Source organism: Cygnus atratus, chromosome 5, assembly GCF_013377495.2.
Source record: "Cygnus atratus isolate AKBS03 ecotype Queensland, Australia chromosome 5, CAtr_DNAZoo_HiC_assembly, whole genome shotgun sequence".
Taxonomy (NCBI): domain Eukaryota; kingdom Metazoa; phylum Chordata; class Aves; order Anseriformes; family Anatidae; genus Cygnus; species Cygnus atratus.
Genome location: NC_066366.1, coordinates 19,829,192 through 19,842,393, shown reverse-complemented (window position 1 = coordinate 19,842,393; position 13,202 = coordinate 19,829,192). Strand labels below are relative to the sequence as shown.

The 13,202-nt window shown below is 50.5% G+C and overlaps 1 protein-coding gene across 1 annotated transcript in view; it reads right to left on the bottom strand.

Annotated features, from left to right (window-relative positions):
• The window catches only part of HRAS (HRas proto-oncogene, GTPase), a 38,239-nt gene extending 32,025 nt beyond the window's left edge, over window positions 1-6,214 (bottom strand). Inside the window, exon 1 of the mRNA XM_035552008.2 lies at window positions 5,858-6,214. The gene's annotated coding sequence lies outside the window, so the exon portion shown is untranslated. The remainder of the gene's footprint in view (window positions 1-5,857) is intronic.
• Window positions 6,215-13,202: the final 6,988 nt, after the last annotated feature.

Genomic DNA, 13,202 nt, shown 5'->3' with positions numbered 1-13,202 from the left:
AAGCGCTCTGACATCTCCTTCTTGCTCTAACAAAGCCAGACACAGAAAGAGCACACGTGCTACTGCCACTGCAGAAATACACGAGCCAGTGCCACACCAGGAGGCTGCTGCAGCAGCTAGCTGGGTAATGAAAAGGACAAGCGACTAAATAAATCACTTGCAGCCTAATTTCATATATTCAGACCTATTTTATACACGTTCCTCTTTGGTTCGGAGAAGACTGAATGGAGCTGGACGCAAACCACAAAAGGGCTGAAAATGGTGCGAAGGAAGCATCAGAGCAGACTGAGCACTGGCACTGGAGCAAGCCCTGACTGCCTGACACTCCAGCTGGTGAACAGAGTTCACTTTTCAACTAGCCTCCCAGCAAGATCCCAACTTGCTTCAGGCGTTAAGTGCTTGCAGTGAGATCCTCCTTCGAAGACTCTTCACCGGAGCCTGCTTTTCTCAGGGAGACCCTTGGCTGGCCACACTCCGATTCAGCCTGGACTGGCAGGAAAGCACTCACCCCACCTCGTGCAGCAGGCTTGGGGGTGCCTTCTTCCACAGATCTCTTCTTTCACTCCTCGCCTCTCCTCCTACAGGGCTGTGTTGAAGAACAGCTCAAGGGAAAGCAGGAGAAGTGCACAACCCCATTGTGCACAACTCCATCGTGCACAGGGGCTTCTCTCATTTCACTCCTGCTCCCTGACTTTTTAGATCTCACTCACCACCTTCTCCCACTGCCAGAGCATCCTCCTCTTCGTTTCACAGGTCACAGCTCCTCCCTAGTGCCTGCTGCTCTCCGAGGATGCTAAACAAGCAGATGATGTACAGGCATCTTCCCGGAGAACTGTACTTGTGGCAACGTCTCTTTTTTGCATTTGTCAAGTTACTGCTCCCACACGCATCTAAATTCAGCTCCATCAGCTCCTGAATTTAACTTGAATGTGAGCAGCCTGATTCGTAATGGGCTTAGCTATGCAAAAGGAAAAACCCACTTACAGATGTGCCCAGTGCGGTATTATGCAAGCACCTATCCTGTTGCTGCCTCTGCATTACCAGAGCACCCCTCAGCCAGGACATCCCCTTTTTTAGGGGATATTCTGCACCGATCCACCCAGCACCCCAGCAGCCAGCTCGGCATTACTCCCAACGAAGCAGAGGGTCCAGGGAGAGAAAGCAACAAGCTCAGCCAACAGCAGCGAGGGAGCCAGGACTCCTGGGTCCTCAGCCTTGCACTTTATCCACCGAGCCCTCTGTCAGCACCGGCTCTGGCGAGATGGATGGTGTTCAGGGATTGCACTCCACCGTCAGACGGACGCCGCGGGCAGGTCGTGCATTAAGGCAGGGGTATCGCAGCCAGCACGGAAAAAGCATCTGAAGGGAGACAGACCATCCTGCTAAAATGTAAAGCTGGATTCCAGCTGCAAGAAGTTGGTGATTCAAGTTTTGCTTTGCCTGAACAAGTCATTAATCAGTGCTGGTTTTCATGTTAGAGACCAAGAAACAGGCGGCAAGGACAGAGAACCGAACAGATAATCACGAAGCGTTTTCCTCTGGATAGCTATCATGCTAAACCAAACGTCACCAGCTTTCTTCTCTCCCCACAGCAAATTAACTGCACAGGAGCGCTCCTCTTGGCCTCCTCCTCCCCGGTCAGTCGTGCTTCGTAACTGCAGGCTGCCTGGGCTGCTCCCTGCGCAGCGCACTCGAGTGTTATCCAGGGCATTGCACGCGACCCGGAGGCACGGCGTAACTCACCTCCAGCAGAGACCTCTCCTCCCCGGTACGAGAGGGCCTCATCACGCAGCTCCTAGCACCGAAGCAGAGAACTGTGACATCCGTGCCTTAGCTCATTCGCTGCAGCACCACCACTGCAATCATCAGCGGAGACAAATCACTCGCTCTGAACGCTTCCATCACTTTCCTCTAGACTGTCTGAGCTTTGCTGCCAAGGCAAGACAAATTTCCTCCCCTGAAATACATAGCTTTCTATTCCTTGCATTGTTTTCAAGAATATTCTCTGTAGATTTCATCCAAAAAAAAAAAAAAAAGTCTTATCCGTAACAGCATTCTCTTTTTTAGGACACTTTAATCTTTTAGTACTGGATCCACTAAGGTGGATATTCTCCTGCCCGGTCAGGCACGATAAGCCGCTTGCCTCCTGCCACTAAAGCAACCAACCTGACACTCAGGCTCTGAAAAGTAACAGTAAGGGAGAAAACTTCCAGTGCCCTAATAATTCCTTCTGCCCTACTGAAAGATACCTCCTGGACATAACCTCGGAGGGCAGGAAAGGGAGGTACGACGATGCCAAGAGCAGGGAACCAGGAGGTCCAGGAGGGGTGATGGGGGTATGTCAGGCAGCAGATGAAAACAGATTGCATAAAGACACAAAAACAAAGAACAAAGTCGGCCATTTGGTCCTAGTCATTCTCTTAGAATACAAAGATTTTGGGATACTTAGTCAAAATCGCTTCAAAAAAATAAAAAGGCATAGGGGAAAAAAGAAATGGCAAAAATGAGAGCTGGAAGAAAACTCCAGAACTGCAGAAACACCCTTCTCACAGCAGCCAGAAAGTCAGGGGAGAGGTAGAGGAGCATCAGCACTGAGCAAACATCTTCATATTTGTACACAGGTACTGGGTTTGGTTCAGCTGGCTACAGAGCGTTCAGTAAAAATCTCCACCAAGGTGGAGAAAAAGGGGAAAACGGTTAATTTAGACCAAATAAGCACGAAAAGAGAGGCAGAAAAAAGAGAGGCAGGAGAAAGAATGAAAGAAAAATGATGACAGAGAAGTGAAAACGCTATAGGGAAAGGAGAAAGGGGAAGGAAAAATGAAGTGAAACAAATACTGAGAACAGTTCAGGGAAAGAGAAACCACGAAAGAGTGGAGTGAAACTGGAAGGGAAAGATAAGAAGAGAAAAAGGAATGTGACACGGCAGAGCAGTTGACTAGCGCTTAACAAATAAATCATTTGTTTAATCTCATCCATATTTGTCAAATAATGTATTTGATTAATACTCTTTCGTGGTCTTCAACCAGCTATAAAGGGGATCAAATACCGTTTCATAAATATACTTGCTAGATTAATACAGGTAACACCGAATATCTTCTACATTTTTATCTGCTGCCTATCAAGCTCTGGTTGTAAGCTTACACTTCAAAACTATTATGTAGAAAGCTGATAATAAATTACAATTAGATAAGCGTGCTCAGCGCACAACCATTTTGCTTTCCTAGGCTGCCAGAAGCAGAGTGGCACAGCGCGTCTGGGAAGATGGCAGGCGAGACGGGGCCTGGCCGGCACTCCTGCCTCTTCCCTTTTTCCACAACCTTCCCCCCAAAATCGCTCTGCACGGGGTAGTTTTTGTCTCCGCTTTCATTGTGTTTAATATTTCCCTGTATTCAACTTCAGAAAGCTCTTTTAAGTCAAGAACGTGAAGTTTTCGGTCCGGGTTACAAACGTGGGGAGAGCCAACCCTAAATTAGCAGGAGGGTGAATTCAGAGCGAGGGGCATCGGTGCTGCACGGCCGCGTCGTGGGAAGCAAAGTTTGGGAAATTAGCTTTGCTTCTCCCAAAGGCGAGGCAAGTTGGGAGAAAGCGACGTGGAAAACGATGCACCAGTACCTCTCCTCTCTCCCCCACCCTGGAGGCCACGGGATGCTGCTCCCACCACACGTTCACCACCTCCTGGAGCCGAGCGGCAGATTTACAAGAGAACCACCCCGAGGGTAACTCCCCGGGGCTCTCCGCCAGGCAGAAAAGCGCCCCTCGGGTCTCAAGCCTTGTTTAAATATTGCCGCATAAGCAATACCCCAAGCTGAGCTAATTATTGCTAATTACAGGATCGTTCAAATGTAAACATAGAAGGTACAACCGTGCACGCTTTGTCGCTCGTTTTTGAACCGAGACTAAAAAAAGGCGTGCTGACAGCTCCCACCCCAGAGCCCGCTCCTTCGCGGAGAAAACAGCCGTCAGTCTCCAGGCCCACCGAGGAGACCGAGCAGGGAATTCAATCAGCATCAGCCGCCCTGGTGCTGAAACGAAGCAGCTCGCATGTTATTAATCACGCTGGGAAGGCGCTGGAGGAGCGGAAAGAAAGGACTGTCGAGGCTGGGTTAATGGAGGGGGGACACACACGGACTCTGTTACGAACACCTGGGAAAATCGTGCGAGCCCCCTGCAGTAAAAGCAAAATACTCGGGAGCTCTGTGAGGACAGAGAGGCCAGCAGCTCTGACGAGGGAAAACCAGCGTCCATCAGCCTTACAGCTGATGCTCTGGTCTCTGAGGCAGGCAATTCCTCAGCAATTTGGTGCGTTTGGGTCAGACTTTGCAGAAGAGCCCAACCCGCCAGTAACTGTTTAGTTAAGGCAGCACGAAGCCTCGTGGGCTCTGTGCTGTTCAGTTCCTCCTTCAACGTGCACGACCCACCGATGCCACCCAAGCGGGGCTAAGTCACGACAAAGCCCCCCGGGGGTTTGTACCCATCCTGCACCTTACAGGGCTGCCCGGGAGCAACTCTGTGCACCGCAGGTTAACGAGACACAACTCAGGCCATATAAGCAGCGCAGCTGTGCCTAACGTACACCGACCTTCCAGCCGTTTTAAGCCTTTCTGCCATCACTCCTGAGTCCACCAGTGCTCTCCAATTGCTCATCGGCTCTTTTGTCTACGGGCATGCCCCACAAAACGCGTCCGCATCCAGGAACCAGGTGGGCTGAGCTCCAGGGGTGCCACCCTCCCAGGGCGCACGCTGCCGAGCCAGGTGTCCCTCGGAGGAAGGGAGGTGCCGGTGGCCCCGTAGCACAGGGAACCTTGCCCCACGTACCTGCACCTCCGTCACCTGCACGCGGCCCTACGGCACGGGGCAGTGCTCCGGTGGGTGCCTGGTGGCACCTCCTGGGGCTGGGGGGCGAGGGGGGGGATTGTGGGGGGACAGGCAAGGGGGACAAGGAACAGGCAAGGGGGATGAGGGGGATGGGGGATGGGCAGGGGGGACAGGGAGATGGGGATGGGGGAATGAGGGATGGGGACAGGAGGACGGGCACAGGTGGGGGGAGAAGGGGTGGGCAAGAGGGACAGGGAGATGGGGACAGTGGGACGGGCAAGGGGGTTGAGGGACAGGCACGGGGGACAAGGGAAATGGGGACAAGGGACAGGCAAGGAGGACAGGGATGGGGGGACAAGGGAAAGGCGAGGGGGATGGAGGGAGATGGGGAGAGGCACAGGCAGGGGGACAGGGACATGAAGATAGGGGGATGAGGGATGGGGACAGGCACAGACGGGGGGACAAGGGATGGGCAAGGGGGACAGGATGGGGGCACGAGCACAGGCAGGAGGGACAAGGGATGGGCAAGGGGGTCTAGGGGGGACAAGGGGACAGGCAAGGGGGGATGAGGGATGGGGACAGAGGGACAGGCAAGGGGGACGGGCACAGGCAGGGGGTTCCGGGGACGAGCAGGGGGCACGGAGGACGCCTGAGGCTCGGCGCCTGCTGCCCGTGGCGCTGTGGGGCCGCCCCCGGGGCTCGGCGGAGGGCGGGCAGGCACCGGGGGGCTGCGGCTCGGTGCCCCCCGCTCCCCCCGGGGCCGGGCCCGGCTGCCAGCGCCCAGCCGAGCGGGGCCATGGCGGTACCGGGCGAGCAGGGGGAGCCGCCGGGGGGGCACGGGGACGCCCCAAAACCCCCGGCACACGGCGGGGGGGGGGGGGGGAGGGGGGCACAAACGCTACCGGGCGGGGGCGGCCGCCCCGTTAACAGGTGGCTGCGGCTGTGCCCCGCCGGTGGGCGATGCCCAGACCCCCCCCCTCAGATCCGTACACCGCACCCCCCCCCCCCGGGCCCTGCCCCCCCCTTCCCGGTCACTCACCGGCTCGCCCCCCCCTCCCCCGCGCCACGGAGGGATGCGCGGAGCGGAAGTTTGCGGCGGAATAACGACGTTTTTCTTCGCAAAACGCCCCAAAAGCCGGGCAGCCGGGGCGGGGGGGGGGCCTCAGCCGTGCGTCGGGCCGGCGGCGAGGTGAAGTTTCCACCGCGGTGGTGGAGGCGCCCCCGGTGCGCAGCGCCCCCCCCGCATTGGCACCGGGCGCCGGGGCGCTCCGCCGCCGCCGCCCGGACAATGTGCGGCCGGGCGGGGGGAGCCGAGCCCCGCCGAACCCAGCCGAACCCAGCCGAGCGGAGCCGAGCGCGGCCGAACCCTTCCGAACCCAGCCGAAGCGCGCCCCGGCACACGCCCAGCTCCCCCCCCCACAACGCACACACAAGTCCCGCCCAGCTGTCACTCACCGCCGCCCGACGCTTCTGATAGGCTCCCCCCGCCGCCACTGCCCTCCCCGTGGGCTGCGCCGCCTGTCAATCACGCCCTGCCGGCCCGCCCCCCCCGCCGAGGACTGGGAGCGGCGCTGTGAGGCCGCCCTGAGGCGCGGCCCCGGGGCGGCGGTGGGGGGGCGGGGTGCCCGCACACGAAGCCCGCCGGCCCTCCTCAGGGCCCGCCATCGCTCGGGGAAGGCTGCGGGTGATCCCCCCCCGGCGGCCAGCGAAGGCCCCGGTGAGGGGCGAGCGCCCCACAGCCGTTGTTGCCCTTCCCTCGGCCTCGCCGCCCCCGTCCCCGGGTGCGCGGAGCCGCCGTCGGGTTTCCCCCGCAGGGCTTGGCCCCGGCGGTGGTGGTGCTGGGGGAGACCGGGGCTCGGTCACGGGCAGCCGCCCTGCGGCCTGCTGGCACCCGGTCTGCTTGGGCAGCCCGCCAGGTGAGGGCTGGGGGAGCCACCGGGCTGTTACCGGCCCCTGGCTGGTAGCCCAGAGGCTAAACCCGTCTCACAGGACACTTAAATCGCTCCTGGACATGTCTAGGGAACACGGTAACTCCAAAATTGTCCAGGAGCCATACACGCAGGTCATAAAAGCAAATGCAGATGAGTTGGTTCAGTATAAAGACAGCTGAGGTACACGCTAGGCAAACATAAAATACCCAGATTTCATGTCTGCGTGTGGTGAGCAGCCCTGCCCGACCCTATTTGGGTCCCACAAGCAGCACGGTTAAATCTGAGCTTGTAAAGCCGATGGACACGGGCTTCCTTCTGTGACTGCAGCTATGCCAACACAGCACTTCTGTCCTGTCCCAGCACACCTATATTACCCAACGCTTTGTGCCAGACACTGCGATTCCCCTGCTGCTGTGGAAAGTGAGCAGTGGATTGTAACACCTTTCAACCCGGGAGCGTGCAGAAAGGATCGAGCTTTGAGGCAGGACAGTGGGATATGCCTGAATAAAGCATGTGTTCCTAGCGCTGGAAAAACACCGCTCGCTCTGATGTAATTTTCAACCGCATCACCACAATTTATTGTTTCCATTAGAAAGGTATCTAGTAATCTGAAAATTGATCTAGAAACCATTGTTCTAGATACTACAGTTGACACACAATAAAAAGAAAGCTCATGCCCTGCAGAGCTCATAGCTGGAATAGATTAAGCAAGTTCTAAGGATACCCGTTGAGAAGTCGTGCAGGTTTTTTCAGGTCTCGTAGCCATGTGTTGCACCAGCACAAGCAAACCTGCCAGAGCACTTTCTAAAAGCCAGAACGCAAACAGACAGGTCCGAACGAACAGGATGAAGCTTTGACTTACTTTGAGAATTGTTTGCTTGCTCCTAACAAGCCCTCCCGGTTCTGAACAACCTCTCGCTTCTCCACGAAAGCAAGGACCGCAGCTCGCAGGAACACAGCATCTCTCCTGAGCAAGCCAACGGCAGGAGCAGCAGCAAACACAAAGGTAATGGGTTTCTCCACAGGCAGACACACGTACGCACAGCGCACCGCCTCTCTGCCTACCTGTCTCGTCTTGTCTTACCCATTTCTGGTGAGCAGGCAGGGTACTGGAGTGTGCAGAAATCCGGCTTTCTGAAGCACCCTGAAAGCAGGGTTGTATTTATCAGTACCTAGGTGGCCCAGAAGAACTGATCGGGGAGCAAAAACCAAATAGGTAGTGTAATAGACACAGCTATGGGTGAACCCCAGTTTCACGCATCTTGGGCTTCTCAGTGACCTCCAAGAACTGAAAAACACCAGGAGACGGGACTGAAACTGCCTCTTGCTCGTTCCTCAATGCCAGATCACATCAGGATGTAAGATACCTGAGGACTATTTTTTGTTGGCGGACTGCTGGAAGACAGAGGCATAATCATCCATCGGTGAGTCATAACCACACAATCACATAGGGATGATGACATAAACTTGTGAAGACACAGAGCGTGATACAGCTTTAATATGTCTCCCTGCCCCCCGTTTTGTTGTTGTTCTTGTTGGTTTTGATAAAAAGGCAAAATACTGGGATAAGACCCTGAGTTGCTGCAAACCAGTGCAGCTTTTGGCAAAGCTGACAGATTTACACTTGCTTAGGGTATAGCCTGATCTATAGACAGATCCCTCTTTTTTCCTTTGTGGCAAACTTCGAGGAGGGCAAAGAGAAGTATTGACCTCTCTAGAAATCCTGCAGAGGTACAAACCACTGCAAGCCTTGCTTGACAGGAAAGGAAGGCTAGTCTAACATTGGGCCTACTGACACACAGTGCAATAAAAAGGAGATGGGGAGAATCTCACAGGAGCCTTACTGCCACAGAAATACTGTCAAAACAGATTCTGCAGTGGGATTGAAAAGCTGCTCTGTCATTCTGATGCCTTCAGTTTTTCCTGATCATCTTCTCCAAACTGTATATAGCATGCAAGCGGGAGGCCTTATCTCATGGGCTTGCTTTTCCCATCAGTATTAGCATAACTTGTTAAAACAGCAATCTAAATTCAGTCCTGGAAAGACACATCACTGATTTTTGTAAGTGCTATGACCCCCAAAATAATCATCATTCCCTCTTTAACCTCTGCAAGAAGGGACTTAGTGTGACATGCAAACATACAAACACAAGTTTGTGACATACAAACTTAGGCCGCAAGCTTCGTTAACAACTGAGCTTGCACATCAGCTATAGGTCAAGGCTATCCCCAAAAGTTTTGAGATGTTAATCTATTTTGCGTTGTTTTTTTTTGTTTGTTTTGGTTTGGTTTTTGTTTTTTTTTTGTTTGTTTGTTTTGTTGTTGTTGTTGTTGTTTTGTTTTTTTCTAGTAGAAACACCCAGGTAATTGCCAAGTTGAACTAACCTCTCTTTTGCCCTTAAAAAAATAAATAAACATGAAAACTTCTTCTTGTAATCATCAATATCACCAACAAGGTAAATAACAGTATTTTTTTTAGCTTCACAAGGATATTTGTTTAAATATATCCAGATTTTGCTCTCAGCTCTACCATTTTTCACCAAGAAAAACTGAAGGGTATATCAATTCTCAGCAGGCACAGAGGGTAGATGAGTGGTGTCAAATTGCTTTTGTTGTTCTCCTGTGTCTTCTGTCACTTTGCCATATCCACATTTTCACCTAGCTTTGTTCTAATTATGCAGACTACTTCCTGGTTCTTTCTGTGGCTTTTGAGCTCTTGCTACATTCAGCTAGTCTATTTTCCTGGGTGCATATTTTCTTCTGTGTGATTGAAACTTTCTTGAAGTGTTTGCAAGGAAGACTATAGCATTCTGCTCTCCTTATCGTTGTCTGAGAGCGTACTGAGAAAAACAGAGAATCTGGTGAAGTCTGCTTTCCCACAGCACCATACTCTTCATGATTTTTTAATTTATTCCTTCTGCGGATACACCAGACTCAATAAACCTGCAAGTACTTTTCCTGTACTAGGATGTTTTCCTTGCTCGTCCCTCCCTGAGCGTAGGGGATGAGTAATGTCATGGCAGAAAGCAAACTGATACATGAGAGAGTTTTAAAACTTTAAGTTTTCTAGGGAATGCAAATTGTTTCCTTTTCGTATCTGACAATGCAACACAAGTAACTTGTCATGGCAACCAGTTTATGAAACAAAAAAAAATCATTACAAGGTGGTTTGTTACTATAGCAAGGGAAGAAGCTGAGACCTTACCCTTTTTGTTCACTGGTGAGCTGCACATCATCTAGGTAACAGAACTTGTCAGTAGAAGTTTATACTGTAAAATGTAAAACATACCTTATGTTATATGTGGCAGCACCGTATATAACAGCCTTTCTGATACTTGGACCAAAGCTGAGGTGCAGTCAGAAGGAAAGAAGGAAGTGTTCAAAAGAATTGAAACAAAGCTGGATTCTCAGAAATACAAGGCCTAATCCATTTCCGCAGCAAGCTGATGCAACTCTGCAGATGCCAGTAAGGGATGAAGCTATTTCTACTGAAATTAATTTGGCTTCCATTCTTTGGCAGTCTCCATTCTTTTTCCAACTGCTTTTAAGGGGAAAACTCTCTGCTGCAGATCCAGGAGATCTTTTCCCGATTGTTTTTAATGGGAAAACTCTCCTCTGCAGATCTGGGAGTATTGTGGAGTTACCTGGGACAGAGGATGGAATAGGCTCGCAGAGTCCATGTTCAAACCCATTCTCTTTACAGGGATGCTTCAGGGAAGGGCAGACCGCTCTGTACGTGCAAGTGTTCATAGAAGCCAACGGAGCTATCCTGCACTTAAGGTAGGCTCGTTTGTAAACCTTCAGTAGGTCTAGAACACACACAAAAAGTTTGCTGTATGCCTGAGCTGGAAAGGATGCCTTCTGGGGGATAGCCTTGAAAAATGAAAGAAAACCTGAAAGTTTCTTAATCCCTAGACTACTGATATGAACTACAAGCAACACAGCTCCAACCGAGTGATAGAATAAAGCATATGCTCTCCCTTTCTATTTTAAAAACACTCTCTCGCAGTTAAAGTTTAGCCTGTTGATATAGTAGTAAAGTGGTCCAGCATGAGAAATGGCGGCCAGCCTTCTGAGCTGCCTGGGGACTTAAAGATAAAACTGTTGTAACTCCTGGACAATCCTTGTCTAACTTCCTGATGAGGTTGTAGAGAAAATAGTGCTGGATCACAAGCCCCAACAATAGCACGACTTGGAAAGCAGCCTTTGAGAGAAGTGCTTAATGTATCAGATAAATCTATATGGGGATGCAAGGCTATAGCTTACTCCTGACAATGAATTGTTGTGCTGTGAATGACTGGCTATAAAAACACTATGGGGAAAATCTGAGTCTTCTGCAGCACAAAGAAACCGGGAGGTAAATGAAAGTCGTTAATTACAAAAAAAAATGCATGCTAAAACTATTCAACGCTATAATTTAACACAGTGTTCTAGAGAATGGAAGAAGTCTATCATCTAATCCTTACTGCAGACTGCACCAAAAGATATCACAAGCGTGAACTTCTGCCATCATCCCAAGGGGCTGGGACACACAGAGACACCTGAAACTTGGAAACAGAAGTCCAGCTGAGATACCAGACAGAGGAAAAAAGAAGACCAGTGAGTCCTGGTTTCTTTTCTTCTTCTTCTTTTTTTTTTTTTTTTTTTTTTTAAGACAGACACTGAGCAGAACTAGATAGATTTCCTGTACTAATTAATTAACAAAACCAAACTGAATTAATTAATCAACCCAAATCAATTAGCAAAACCTTCCTCTCATACCATCTCCAAAAATATTACATTGCTTCAGATGACCCAACCGGTGACTGGGCCCACTTTGTTTTTAATCCTAAAAATAACAGCATTAAGGTTGGATTAAATTCTACTAAATAAAATACTCAAGCTTCTTTTAATCAAACCATTTGAAACATTGCAGAAGATTCTGGGTGGACAGAGCAAAATCATTGGTCTCAGAGAGTATTCTAATCCACATCATGAACTTTCTCATCATGGATTTCCTTTTTGAAATAAACAAAGAATTCAGGCAGCGCCTTGCCAGGTACTCCCAAGGACCCAAGCTCCCCCAGAGAAAGATTCCTATTGACTAAATGGATTTTGCTACCAGTCGGATTTGATCGATTATAAACTGAAAATAGAAACTCACATACATGAGGTGCTCTAGAATCGCAGAAGGGAAAGGCTTTGTAATCAGAGCTTGGACATGGAAGGTGTGTTCCACAGTTTAAGAATACAAACAACTGCTGATGCCTTTTTTCCATTTAAAACAAACAAACAAAAATACGTAAAAATGGACATCATTCAAAGACTGATCACTTTTAATGGGCCAGTCTCCTTGGAGAGACACTGTAGGAATGAACAATTCTATCTCCCTACACATGATGGGTAGTAGTTACTAATGTGAAGCCCTCACCTGGGAGGACAGTGGTGTGTTTGGACTTCAAATTATGCTGGCGATGGGGAGAGATGAGCTGTAAGTCAGATCTGTATAGGTCAGAGGCTGTATTTAGAAGTAGTGGTGCTCTCTACCAGTTGCAGCCTGATGTGAAACACACTGCCCTCTACAGAAAGCGTCCCATTTGTTCCTGTGGGTGCTTAAGTCCCTAGCAAACGTTGACTTTTTGACTTTTTATGCTTTTTTGCTTGGGTTATAGCTGATTGTACAATGAGTCGAGAGTCTGAGTTACTTAGAAATGACGCAGATTCCTCTGTGAGATGTCCCCGCCTGACCAAGAGGGACCAGGGCTGATAAGTGTCCTGTGTCCACTTCCACGCAACCCCAGGCCTCTCTGCCAAGACTGCCAGGGTACATCAGCAAAGGTCAAATAGGGTACGAGGTCTGCTAATGGAGAAATCTGCAAGTTAGGAGCCATGCTGACTTTCCTGGCAGCGGTTTGCTGGCACGTGTGCAAGAGCTTTTGTTAGCTGTCAGCATGAGTTGAACGTCAATCATTCTCTTGCAGCCTGATCCTCAGATTACTGTACTCTGAGGGAGGTTTTTGCCCTCATCTTCACACAGCAGCAGCTCAGGTCTCTGGAAGCAGAAAACCCTACTTCTTTTTTTCTTTTTCTTTTTTTTTTCTAACGAGCTCTTGCAATATTATTTAGGCCCCTTGTGATTTTCATTTTCAAACCCTATGGAGGAGTTTGAACACTGGCACACCAGCAGTTTCTTTATGAGACAGTTCGGATCACTTCCCATGCTCTGGGTCATCTATGTCACTTTTGCTGGCAGGAGCCAGACTTCCAGGCGTGGAAACCAGATGAGTCGCTAAGGGATGTCTTGCTCTCTCTGTCATTTCTGTATTCACTGATGTGCAACAGATTTATCTTTGTGTAGTTCATCTGCTTCTCTGTAGCAGATGACTTTGTGCTTAAGTCTGAGACCATCCCACATGCGCTCCTGGACAAAACATTCTCATTCTTTTTGAAAAAGTCTTCTTACTCCTCTGTCAA